Below are 12,648 nucleotides of genomic sequence, written 5' to 3'. Positions count from 1 at the left end.
TTAAAAGATATGTGAGTCTATTTTTCAGTCAAACAATACTTGTGGTATAGTTAATTTGTAAAGTTAGACCTTTTATTTTACATTATTTACAACGTCACTCTTTTTAATTGTTCCAAATCGCTCCAATTTAGGGTAAATAGTCATAAGAACAAATTTTGAATGAATGAATGAGTTTGTAAACTGCAAAAAATACACACCATTGTTCGTAAATTTTTAAACTACAAGGAATATTTATACAAATTGGTCAAACCATAAGATTTATTTTTAAAGTTAATTAAAAGTAGATACCTTATGATTTCATTGATTTGCAGATTGGTATCTGTGATATTTGTTTTTGCAAATGCAACTTTGTGGTTTGTAAAATTTTGCGTTTGGATTCACGTTATCAGAATTTGGCCGATAACAACTTTAAAATGGAAAATTTCAAGAGTTAAATGATATTTTAAGCAACTTTAATTTTTTAGGTTTGAGGTTATTTATATTTGGTTTTTAATGAAAGAGAAAGTTAATGTTTAGAGAGAAAAAACTCCAAAAAATTATGATTTTGAAAAATTAAAAATATGGTTCAATAATAAATATAATACTAAGGAACTTTAATTCTTGAAAATTTTCATTTTGAGGTCGTCATCGACCAAATTTGGCAAAGTAAAAGAAATAAAAAAAAACTTTGCAAACAACGGGTTGCGTTTAAAAAAATATCACATGTACTCATCCACAAATCGATAAAACTATATGGCATCTACTTCTAATTAACCTTTATTTTATATTTATCCCTAAAATAAATACAACTCATTTTTTTAATTAAATTAATACATTAATTCTATGATATATTTATATTTTTAATGGTAATTCTAGTATAATTAAATGTTCTTGTGTTAAGGACATTTCTCCATACATATGTATGTTTAGGATACAAAACCTATTCATTATAGGCTTAATCACTTCTTAGCTCTTTCAATTTGTCATTTTTTCACTTTGCCCCCTCAATTTAGGGGACAACCTATTAGCCCCTAATAAATGTAATACTTTGTGCCATTTGTGTTCCTACATGCATTGCGTACACCTTCCAAGATATATTTTGTATCTATTCTGATACACTTTCTGCATCCTGATGTGAACTCTTCCTGCATTGCCTTGAAACATATATATAAACCTAAGGGGCACGAAGTGTTACATTTTGGTAAGTTGAGAAGATTAATAGGATGCACAAGATTAATTGAGGAGACTAAAGACACATATAGGGACATGAAGTGTTATATTTGTTGAGTTGAGAGTGGCTAATAGATTATCTCCTAAATTACGGGGGCAAAGTGAAAAAAAAATATACCTAATACATCAACAGCTCCCTGAACTTGTCCATAATAGTAGATTCGCTCCCTAAAACTTTGCAAGTGTCTCACCAATTCATTGAATTTGATTATTTCGTTTCACAACTCCTTGAACTTTATAAGTGTCTCATCATTCCCTAACCTTGCTTATTTCGTAATAACTAAATACAAAAATCTATTAAACTTAAATTCTAAAAATACTCTTCAACTATTTGAGAGGTAATTTTTTCTATTCTCCTGTCTTTCAACCTATTATAAGAGTTAGTGTTGCAGGTTTGAGAGATCGGATGGATGAGGATTGAGAGTTGGTCTTATAGTTGTTGTATTTAGTTGTTACCGAATAAGCAACTTTAGGGAGTTGGTGAGACACTTATAAAATCCAGGGAGCTAACCTACTTTTATGGATAAGTTCAGGGAGTTGGTGATACGAAATAATCAAGTTCAAGAAGCTGATGAGACACTTGTAAAGTTTACGGACAAGTTCAGGAACTGATCATGTATTAGGCTAAAAAGATAAGTTGGGGACACTGTAAAAATATTAAACCTTTAGTATATGTATTACTCATTTCAACTTATTATTCGTTTAAAAGCACATTTCAAATCTTATTCTCGTATTATATAAGTACTAATTAATTACTTTTATCCATCAAAATTACTCATTTAGTATATGTCTAATACATCCTCAGCCCCTTAAGTTGTCTGAAAACTATAATTGTCTCCTTGAATTTCAAAATGTTGCAACTAACTCCATTTACTTACTTATTTGGAACAAATAACTCTTGAAATGTCACATGACAACACGTGATACTAAGGGATTAGTTATAACATTTTGAAGTTCCAAACATGTACTATCACGTGGAAATTGAAGAGTTATTTTTTCCAAATAAGTAAATTGATGAGATTAGTTATAACATTTTGAAGTTTCAGAGAATCAGTTGTAGTTTTTAGACAACTTAGGAGTTTGAAATGTATTATGTTTATAGTTATGAATAATTTTACCCTTAATATCTAAAATGGTACAATTATATCCTTAGCATTGGCATCCAAGAGCAATTTTACTCCTAACATTGACAAATTGGATCAATTTGAAAAATAATTCATCAAACTATCTTCTTGGTCATGAATATTGTCATCTACACTTCACGTGTACATCATTTTTATCATTATTAGTAACTGATCACAAACATATGATTAGATGTGAAATTTAAAAAAAATAAAATAGAAAAACATGTCCACATTAGATATTTTAAATCCGAACAGCAACAGTTCAATATAATTTTACCAAGCATTAATAATTAAACAGCTAACAACAACAGCTAACAGGAACTAGGGGTGCACATAAAAATCTGAAAAACCAAAAAACCGAAAAACCAAACTGAAAATAAAAGTTAACCAAAACCGATGGACTAGTGTACGGTTTTTAATTTTAACAATAGTAGTTAATGGTTACGGTTACAGTTTCTTTATTCCAAAAACTGCAGTTAACCGAAACCGACCGAATTCCAATTAAATATTAAAAAATATATAACTAGCATTGATTTATATAGGTAAACAATTATTTAGTCACTATAGTTTTACATAACTCATTAATCAGTCCACTATTTAATTATAAGGTCTCTAAATTTTTCAATGATTTAATCCTTCTATCAAATATTAACATTAATTGAGATAAAAATATGTAAATAACTCTCAGTTTATTTGTTACTGTCTCTCTAATTTCAGTTTATGCGGATTTCTTTCTTTTTTTTATGTTTCTGCAAGAACAAAATTTTTTTACTTGTTTTCCAAAACTTTATAGCCAGAAGTTTATCAGAGACAATTTTGCCTTTTAGATAATTATTTTTATCCGTTTAATTGTTCTTTAACATATTTATAGAGTGAGATTTGATATAAGGACTAATCAATTTAGCGGAATCAAAACTGATGGATCATATAATTATTTTAAGAAAGTTAGGTACTAATTAGTGTATTATGTAAAACCATAAGGGTTAAATAATTAGTGTATTATGTAAAACAACGCAGACATAATGCACGCACAACTCTTTCTCCGCATCCCTTCAACTCGTCATTGACTCGTCGTCTCACTCACAATAAAAATTAAAATTTTTTTATTATTTTTATTTTTGTTTATTAATGGTTAGAAACCGAAATAAAAGGTTAACCGACCGAAATAATTGATTAACCGATTAGTGATTAACCGAATTTAGTGGACTAGTGTATGATTAGTGTTTTGAAAAAACGGATCAAATGGTTACCGACTGAATTAACCTTAATGGACTGGTTAATCGACCATGTGCACCCCTAACAGGAATCGCAATAGCTATTAACTAACAGCTGAACCAAACAAGCACTCACTGCCCGTTTGTTTCCATTTTTCGGAGCTGCTTTTTGTCATTCAATACTAAACAAGAGATAGAAAGTGCTTGGTAAAATTCTAAAACATCTAGTTTTTGCAAAAAAAAAAAAAAAAAAACTAATATCTACTGTTTATGAACAACAATGAACAGTAAACAGCTAACAGTAACAGCAACAGCAAAAAACAAACATAAAAAGCTGAAACAAATGGATTCTTAGTTGGGAAATAATCTATCTAAAGAATATCCGACAACCTTCGAACTGAAAAATCGATTAATATGGGCAATTCAGTATTTTCAATCTCCAACTTTAGGGTTTGATTACTACCTCCTCATTCTTCCTTATCTCAGTCTGCCCCTTCGTGATAGATCTGTACCTCTCTCTAGATTCCATCTTCTTTCTTCTTCAGTTTGAGATTTCTGGAACTCCTTCCTCTACCCATCGCAATTCCTTCTTCCCAAATGCCTTTCCGTTCAAGAGATGAGAAATGGAAAATAAAGACGAACAACAATTTCCCTAGCCGTCGCTGTGGATATTGACATTGATGATGGCTTAATCCAAGGCTCTGGTTAGTTCGTTTCTCTTTTCCCTTTCCTCTTTTTCTTCATTTTTTATTTCTTTATTTTCTTTGGTCTTATTGATATGTTTGTGTCCAAGGATTGTTAGATCTAGAGATTCTTATGGTTCTTCGGTGAGTATTCCCTTCTCCATTCGTAATTTTTTCCTCATCCAGTTTCTTCTTCTGCTTTTTGGGTCTTACTGGTCTGTTTTTATTGCTCGATCTTAAGGCGTATAGACAAATACGAGCTTCTTCATGTGGATGTTGCTTATTCTCCTGGTGAGTATTTCTTCCTTTGTTCACATATTTTCCGCATTCCATTTCTGTCTCCTACTTTTTTGGCTCTTACCGATCTATTTATGTTCATGGGGCAATCATATTTTCTTTTCCAGATTTAAAGCAATTTTTGGAACATCATGTCCTGGCGAGGTAAATCTGGCATGTATGTATTCTCAAGTAGACATGGATTTTTTTTTTTTTTTTTGCTTGATTCTTCTAGTATGTTGGTGGTTTAGCTTTGATGGCTTTGGAACTGTGTTGGCTATACTTCAAAATTCTTTTTCTACTTTCTTGCCTGACATATTCAAACTTTATTTCCTATAGTGTCGGAGGTTTAGAGATCACAGATTTGGGGGGGTTTTCTATGGCTGATGTTCTCGAAGCTCTTCCTAAGGTGATCTTATTATTCCTTTGTTTCGTATTTATGATTCCTTTAGTTGCTTTTATTTTATTTTTAATTTTGCTGTCTATCAATCCTAATTTCTATATTTTGATCAGCTTGAATTAATTATATGTGGTAATAATTACTAACTAATACTTGATTCAATATGCTTTCATGTTTTTCAGAAGTGGAACTAAAAAATAAGTCATGGTACACCAGGACTAACATTATCATCATCAGAATTGTCAAAAGTGAATCATATGTAGATATTAAGGTATAGATAATTCTAAGCCTTAGTATCTTTCATATATTTCATTTAATTGAGGATCTAGAACAAGTTGAGTACATTTTGAAGATACAAAATAAGTCATGGCACACTAGTATTAATATTATCATCATTAGAATTGTCAAAAGTGAATCATCAGTATAGATATTAAAGTTGATAATATTCTTCTTACAAATAATCTCTGAGCCTTGGTGTCTTTCATATATTTCATTGGGATAAGGTACCAAAATAGGCCTATAGTTTTTGAGGAAGTATCAATCTAGGCTTCATGTAGGCTTAACTTTAAAAAAAGGTACCAATTTAGGCATCAATAACGGAATGAGACATGTCATTGATGTTACTCCGTTAAGTTATGTCAATTGTGAGTAACAGAAATGACGTGTCCAATCCGTTATCGATGCTAAAATTGATACATTTTTTAAGTGTTAAGCCTATATTGGTGTTATTTTTTACGTAGAGCCTAAATTGATATTTCCCCAAAAACCATAGGCCTATTTTGGTACCTTATCCCTATTTCATTTAAGTGAGGATCTAGGATAAGTTGAGTATATTTTAACTGAGAAAAATGGAACTCTGGTAGAGGATAAGATGGTGTTTAGAAGATTTGTATCAATGGGAATGCCTTGAAAGATTTGCTCTCCTTCTATCTCTTACATCCACATGCTCTTTCTCTTACTCAGGACTAACTTTTTCTTTATTAGTCATTCAAATATTGTTATGTGTTTTATGTGCTACATTTTGTTTTATTAATAACAGTTGCCAACACATATAATGTACAAGTCATTAATATCATAATACCATCTTCTTTTCAATGGCAGACATTCTTTAATAGAAAGGAATATAGGTGACGGTTGCCTTATGATTTTGTGTGCTTTTTAATGGAGATTATACGAGAAAAAAGATGAGAATGCGTTATAGATTAATTAATTATTATATCTTCTAAATTGTGTATTTGATCTCATTGAGGTTTGTACAATAGGGTTATAAGGCATAAAAGGAACATTGATGGATACAAAAAAAAAAGTTGGTGGAAAACTTAAAGGAAGAAATTGAGAATTGTGTAGTAAATGCTAATTCTAATTTTGAGTTTATAAAGACAAAGTATAAGATAGAATCATATTTGACAGGATAAAAAAAACTAAACAATTTGTAAGAAAAGTCGTCAATAGAGTAAAAAAGGTTTTAACATTAAATGCCAGAGGTGAGCTATAAGAGCAATGATAGATGGTTGGACAATAATTCTTTTTTTCTATGCTTTCTTATTTTCGATTATTGTTTTTCTTTGGTAAAATTGCCTTCCTATTTTGCTGCCTTATGATTAATGATTTGTTTTTGGTTTTATAAAGATTAGATGTGCTATTTTATTGTTAGGATTACCATATGATTAGTTTTTGTTGGAAATGTACCTTAGTTAATTTATTATGAGATAATGTTTTATTTAATTATTTTGAATTCAGGAGAAGTTATTTAGTTATTGCATATGTTTAGGAGAAGTTATGGAAGTCAGTTGTAACTGATGATGTCTGTATTTCTGTATATATTTCCTGAAGTTCAATAGAAGTTTATATTGGTTCCAAACTCTTAAATATTAAATACTACAAATTGGTATTAGAGCATATTATCTCGAGGGATCTGTGAGAATGGAAGCAGATGCAGTATCTTTTAATCAGGTTGCTGCACCAGTTTTTTATGGCAGAATTATCAAGCTTGGGCTATTAAAATGAAGGTTTATCTTGAAGCATTGGATCTTTGGGAGGCTGTAGAAGAAGATTATGAAGTTGCTCCGCTTCCACTAAATCCAACAATGGCACAGATAAAGAATCATAAGGAGAGAAAGACAAGGAAGTCAAAAGCTAAAGCCTGTTTTTTTTCTTCTGTTTCCAACACCATATTTACTAGAATCATTAGTCTGGAATCAGCAAAAGAAATATGGGACTACATCAAGGAGTACTAGGGAAATGAAAGAACCAAGAACATGCAGGTGCTCAATTTGATTAGAGAATTTGAGATGCTGAAGATGAGAGAGTCAGAAACAATTAAAGACTATTGTGACAAGTTGTTGGGCATTGTTAACAAAGTCAGGCTGCTTGGTAAGGAGTTCTCTGATGAGAGAATTGTCCAAAAATCCTTATTACTTTGCCTGAAAAATATAAGTCTAAGATTTCTTTTTTGGAGGAGTCTAAAGATCTGTCAAACATATCTTTGGCAGAATTAGTAAATGCTTTACAGGCTCAAGAGCAAAGGAGAATGATGAGAAAAGAAGAAATGGCAGAGGGCGCTTTCAAGGCCAAAACTAAAAGTTAAAGAGGCAGCAAAGACAAAAGTGATAACAAAAATGATGTGAGCACACTTTGCCCACATTGCAAGAAGATGAATCATATGGCAAAAAGATGCTGGTGGCGGCCTGACATCAAATGCAGGAAATGTGGTAATATGGGCCACATGGAAAAGGTTTGCAGATCACAACAAACTGAAGCCGTAAAAGTTACAGAAGAACAAGATGAAGAGCAACTCTTTGTGGCAACGTGTTTTGCAATCAACAACAACTCCAGTGATGCGTGGTTAATAGATAGTGGTTGCACAAATCATATTACCAACGATCAAACTCTTTTCACAGAATTAGATAAAACTCTCATTTCTAAAGTCAAAAATGGAAATGGTGAGTTTATCTCAGTGAAAGGAAAAGGAACAGTGGCCATTGAAAGCTTAGCAGGTGTAAAACATATTACTGATGTTTTATACATGCCTGACATTGATCAAAACTTTCTTAGTGTTGGACAGCTTATTGAAAAGGGCTTCAAAGTTATTTTTGAAGACAAGTGGTGCTTCATCAAGGATACAAGGGGCAAAGATGTGTTTAAAGTGAAGATGAAAGCCAAAAATTTTGCCTTGAATTTGGTGGAGGATGAGCAAGCAACACTAGCAAGCCATGTTAGCAATCAACTCACAACACCTTACACACCACAACAGAACGGTGTAAGTGAGAGAAAGAATCGGAGTGTCATGGAGGCTAGATGCATGCTTTATGAAAAGGAATTGCCAAAAAGTGTTTGGGCGGAAGCAACGAGTACTGCAGTTTTTCTACAAAACAGGTTGCCCACTAGAGTTGTGCAAGGAAAAACACCATTTGAGGCATGGTTCAGCACTTCAAAAGCTTACAGAATTTTCCAACCACAAAATGGGAAAATTATTGTGAGTCCAAATGTCAAGTACATGGAAGATAAACAATGGAGTTAGGAGGAGTCACTTGAAAGGCAATCTCCAACAAATTTGCAGATTCTTGATGAAAAGATCGATGATGTTCCTGTTCGTGGCACAAGATCTCTATCTAATATCTATGAAAGAAGTAATATTTCTGTTTTTGAGCCTTCGGAATTTAAAGAAGCCGAGAAGGATGACAAATGGATAGAAGCCATGAAAGAAGAGTTGCATATGATTGAGAAGAATGACACTTTGGAGCTAGTTGACATGCCTCAAAATAGAAAGAAAATTGGAGTTAAATGGGTTTTCAGAACCAAACTCAATGATGATGGTTCTGTCAACAAACACAAAGCGAGGCTAGTTGATAAAGGGTACAGTCAAGTTTTTTGGGTGGATTTTTCAGAAACTTTTGCTCCTGTTGCACGCTTGGACACCATCAGAATGTTATTGGTATTAGCTGCACAAAATGGGTGGAAGCTTTACCAATTGGATGTTAAATCAGCCTTTCTAAATGGCTATTTTCATGAAGAAATTTTTTGTTGAGCAGCCAGAAGGTTTTGTAAATACTAAGGCAATGAGGAGTTTGTTGGAAATGTGCCTTAGTTAATTTATTATGAGATAATGTTTTATTTAATTATTTTGAATTCAGGAGAAGTTATTTAGTTATTGCATATGTTTAGGAGAAGTTATGGAAGTCAGTTGTAACTGATGTCTGTATTTCTGTATATATTTCCTGAAGTTCAATAGAAGTTTATGTTGGTTCCAAACTCTTAAATATTAAATACTACAGTTTTATTTATATATGAAATTGTTTACGAGTTTTTGCACTATTATGCAGGAGGAATACACCATTCTATAGCAAGGACTGCAAGCAAGAACTGATAGAGATAGTGAGTACCCTACCAAAAAAATACCTGGAAAGCATCTTCGTCTTCTTCTACTAGATCTTTCAGGAATTCCCATCTGAATTAGACTTTTCTTCTATTAGATCGTTTAGGAATTCCCATATAAATTAGACTTTTCTTCTACTAGATCTTTCAGGAATTCTCATACGAATTAGACTTCTAACAAACTGTACATAAGACACAGACATGAAGTAAGAATATATATCTCTGTAGATTTCTTCAAGAGACTATTTTTGTAATATATATATAAATTATTACCAATGTTATAGTTTAATCTATGTTGTGATGTTGGTTGTTTAATCTGCTACATGAATATGAATATGGATGAATGTATTTATGTCTTTTTTTTTAACCAATCAGCCATCATCTTATTGTTAAAAAATACATATATTTATAGCAATGGAAAGAAGTGAAGTACTATAACAATTTTCTGCCACTGGCTCTTACAATTCCAATTAAAACTTATAATAAGCTTTGTTTCTGACGTTGGTATTGTGTTATTCTTTTTTTAAACTATATTTTTATTATTTTGGAAATCTGACAATGAGTGAAAAAAATTAGAAAGATTATGATTTTAAAGGTCTAATAAAAGGAAAAGTTCTTAGACATGAGGATTTGCAAAAGGCCCTTATTTTTATATTAGCAAACAAGCAAGTAAAGCTAATTATTTCATTTTCTTTTACCTTCAAAATAATATCAAAACTTGACTTGGAATTATTATAATTTGATCTTCATTGGCATGTGGAGTTTAATCTTGCTTTTTATATTTATCATATGGTTAAACTTATGCCTACATAAAAATGGTTTCTAATTTATTTCGCTGCATTAGTTCAGTTTCTTGATCCATAATCATTTGATCCTATTTTATGACTAATTGCAAGAAATGGTCTTCGGATTTTGGAAATTCAAAGAATAGTTACTTTTTTTCATTGTTATTGTTTTACTCTTGCTTTAGTTTGGATTTTAATGCTAGCTTCTTTCTGTATTTCAAGAGACTAATTAATAGCTTTATATAAATATAGATTGCTACACGGTATGAGTTAAGAAATAATTTTGTTTTAAATGGAAGAAAATAATGTGCAGTTAGATGGAGCAGGTTTTGTATTTTGTTAGAAGCTACCTATGTTGTATTGTTTTGGTTTCAGATATCTAATATTTAAAAAATTAAATGTCCTGAAACGTTGTGAGGGTTCTATCCCTAGTGTGTGATATATATATCAACAAATTATATTTCTCCACGGAAATTAGGGTTAATTGTAAAAAAAGTACCATGTGGTTTGGCCGATTTGCGATGTGGTACCTGTGGTATTTTTTTTTTTTTTTTTGCAAACACAACTCTGTGGTTGCAAAATTTTACATGTTTTTTTTACTTTGCCAAATTTAGCCGATAACGACCTCAAAATGAAAATTTTCAAGAATTAAACTTGTTTGGTATCGTCATTTTTGGGATTTTCTCTCTCTAAACATTATCTTTCTCTCTCATAAAAAAAATAACATCTAAATGGCCTCAAACCTAAAAGTTAAAGAATTAAAGTTGTTTAAAATATCATTTAACTCTTGAAAATTTTCATTTCGAATTGAACTCAAATGCAAAATTTTGCAAACCACATGGTTGGGTTTTCAAAAAAAAAAACAATATCACATGTACTGTTGAAACACATTTCCACAAGATTTTGATTTGACAAAATCATTCATGATTAAGAGACAATTAAATTTAAGTGATTTATTTTAATTGTACTAATCAGTTTGTTCAATGTTGAGTATAAATATAAATAAAGATAAATATAAAAAGTAAAACAGGAAGAGGTCAGCATAGAAGCCTAAAGTGTCAAGCTGAGTGGAATCAAACTTAGCATTAAAAGACCAAGACATACACGCCCACAACAACTGCCTCACGAAGCTGAGTAGACTAAAATTATACCTAGCTTGGAAATTGCCGATGACAATAATTTACGCAGTAGAAGCTGAGTGATCTTCAGGACATCATGAAAAAATCGTTTGCTAAAAGACAATGATTACCGCCCGTCTGCACCAATAATTGAAACCTTGGAAATACACAGAAGACACATTCCGGGAAGTATGGGTCAATGGATTATTGGTAAAGGACAACTGACGCAAAAAGACAAGCCTGGCGTCTGAAGAAATGCAGAGGAAGGGAATGGCTGGAACAGTCTGAAGCTGACCAGAATCTGTCCCCTAAAAGAGCCATTTTAACATTAACGGCTACATCATTTCAAAATGATTTGATTCCAGATTTTCTCCTATATAAGGACAATCAAAATCCTTGGATCATGGCGGAATCACAAAAAGAAAAATACAAGAGAGAAAAGATACAAAAGCACTTAGATACAAAAAAAGATCTTACACCCATCTTCTATTCCTTGTGTAAATGCTAGAGTGATTACTTGTAATCTTCTAAAGTGTTCTTTATTTGAAAAGGAGCAAGTGTTTATCAATTGTAAAATTGAGAGTGTAGTGCTGAGTGTTTGGTTGTAAACATTCAGTGGTAGAGAAATCTAGGTGTTGGGCTGTAGCACTTAGTAGGAGTTGAGTAGACGAATAGAGGAAGGTACTCTTGCATATTTAACTGCCTTGTAATTGGTTTCTGCTCTACCTTTAAAGAGCTCAGTATTGGATTCTAAAAGCCCGGAGGACTCTGGGAACTGGATGTAGGCAGAGAGGCCGAACCAGGATAAGTGATACTGAGTAATCTCTAAACTCTCTCTCAATATATATATATATATGTGCATGTGTTATATGTGAAGTTTACTCAGCATATAAAATTGGCTTAAAATTGACTCTGAGTAATTTCAAGTGCTAAGTTAGAAGCTGACCTCCAAAGAGTGTCAATATCTAACTTATAAATAAAACAGCTTTAGTCAATATTCGGCCAAAGCTGTCTTATAGCATATCTGTCCAAGCTGACCAAAAGCTGAGTTGACAAACTCGCAAAATAACTAAGCCAGCATACAATTAAGCGAAAAAGTTATATTAGTTCCTAACCCCCCCCCCCTTTGGAACTAATCACACGGGACCAACAAGTGGTATCAGAGCCTAAGCTCACTACTCAAAGATATAACTATCTTGAGCGGATCCCATAAATGGGTGAGAACAGCACTCATTTCCTTCCAGGGAACCAAACAACATAGATACTCCCTAAGGGATTATCAATCACTAGACCTCCCCTATTCTTTGGATCTAATTATACATTCTGGAAGAATAGGATGAAAAACTTTATTCAAGCCACAAACATGAGTGCATGACTTGCAATTGTTCAAGGTCCACATGTGCCATATAAAACTGTTAACAATGAGAAAATTGTTAAGAGCGAAGCTGAGTGGACAGAGGATGAC

The sequence above is a fragment of the Euphorbia lathyris genome, chromosome 8, assembly GCF_963576675.1.
Source record: "Euphorbia lathyris chromosome 8, ddEupLath1.1, whole genome shotgun sequence".
Lineage (NCBI taxonomy): Eukaryota > Viridiplantae > Streptophyta > Magnoliopsida > Malpighiales > Euphorbiaceae > Euphorbia > Euphorbia lathyris.
Note: the sequence above shows the minus strand (reverse complement) of the source record.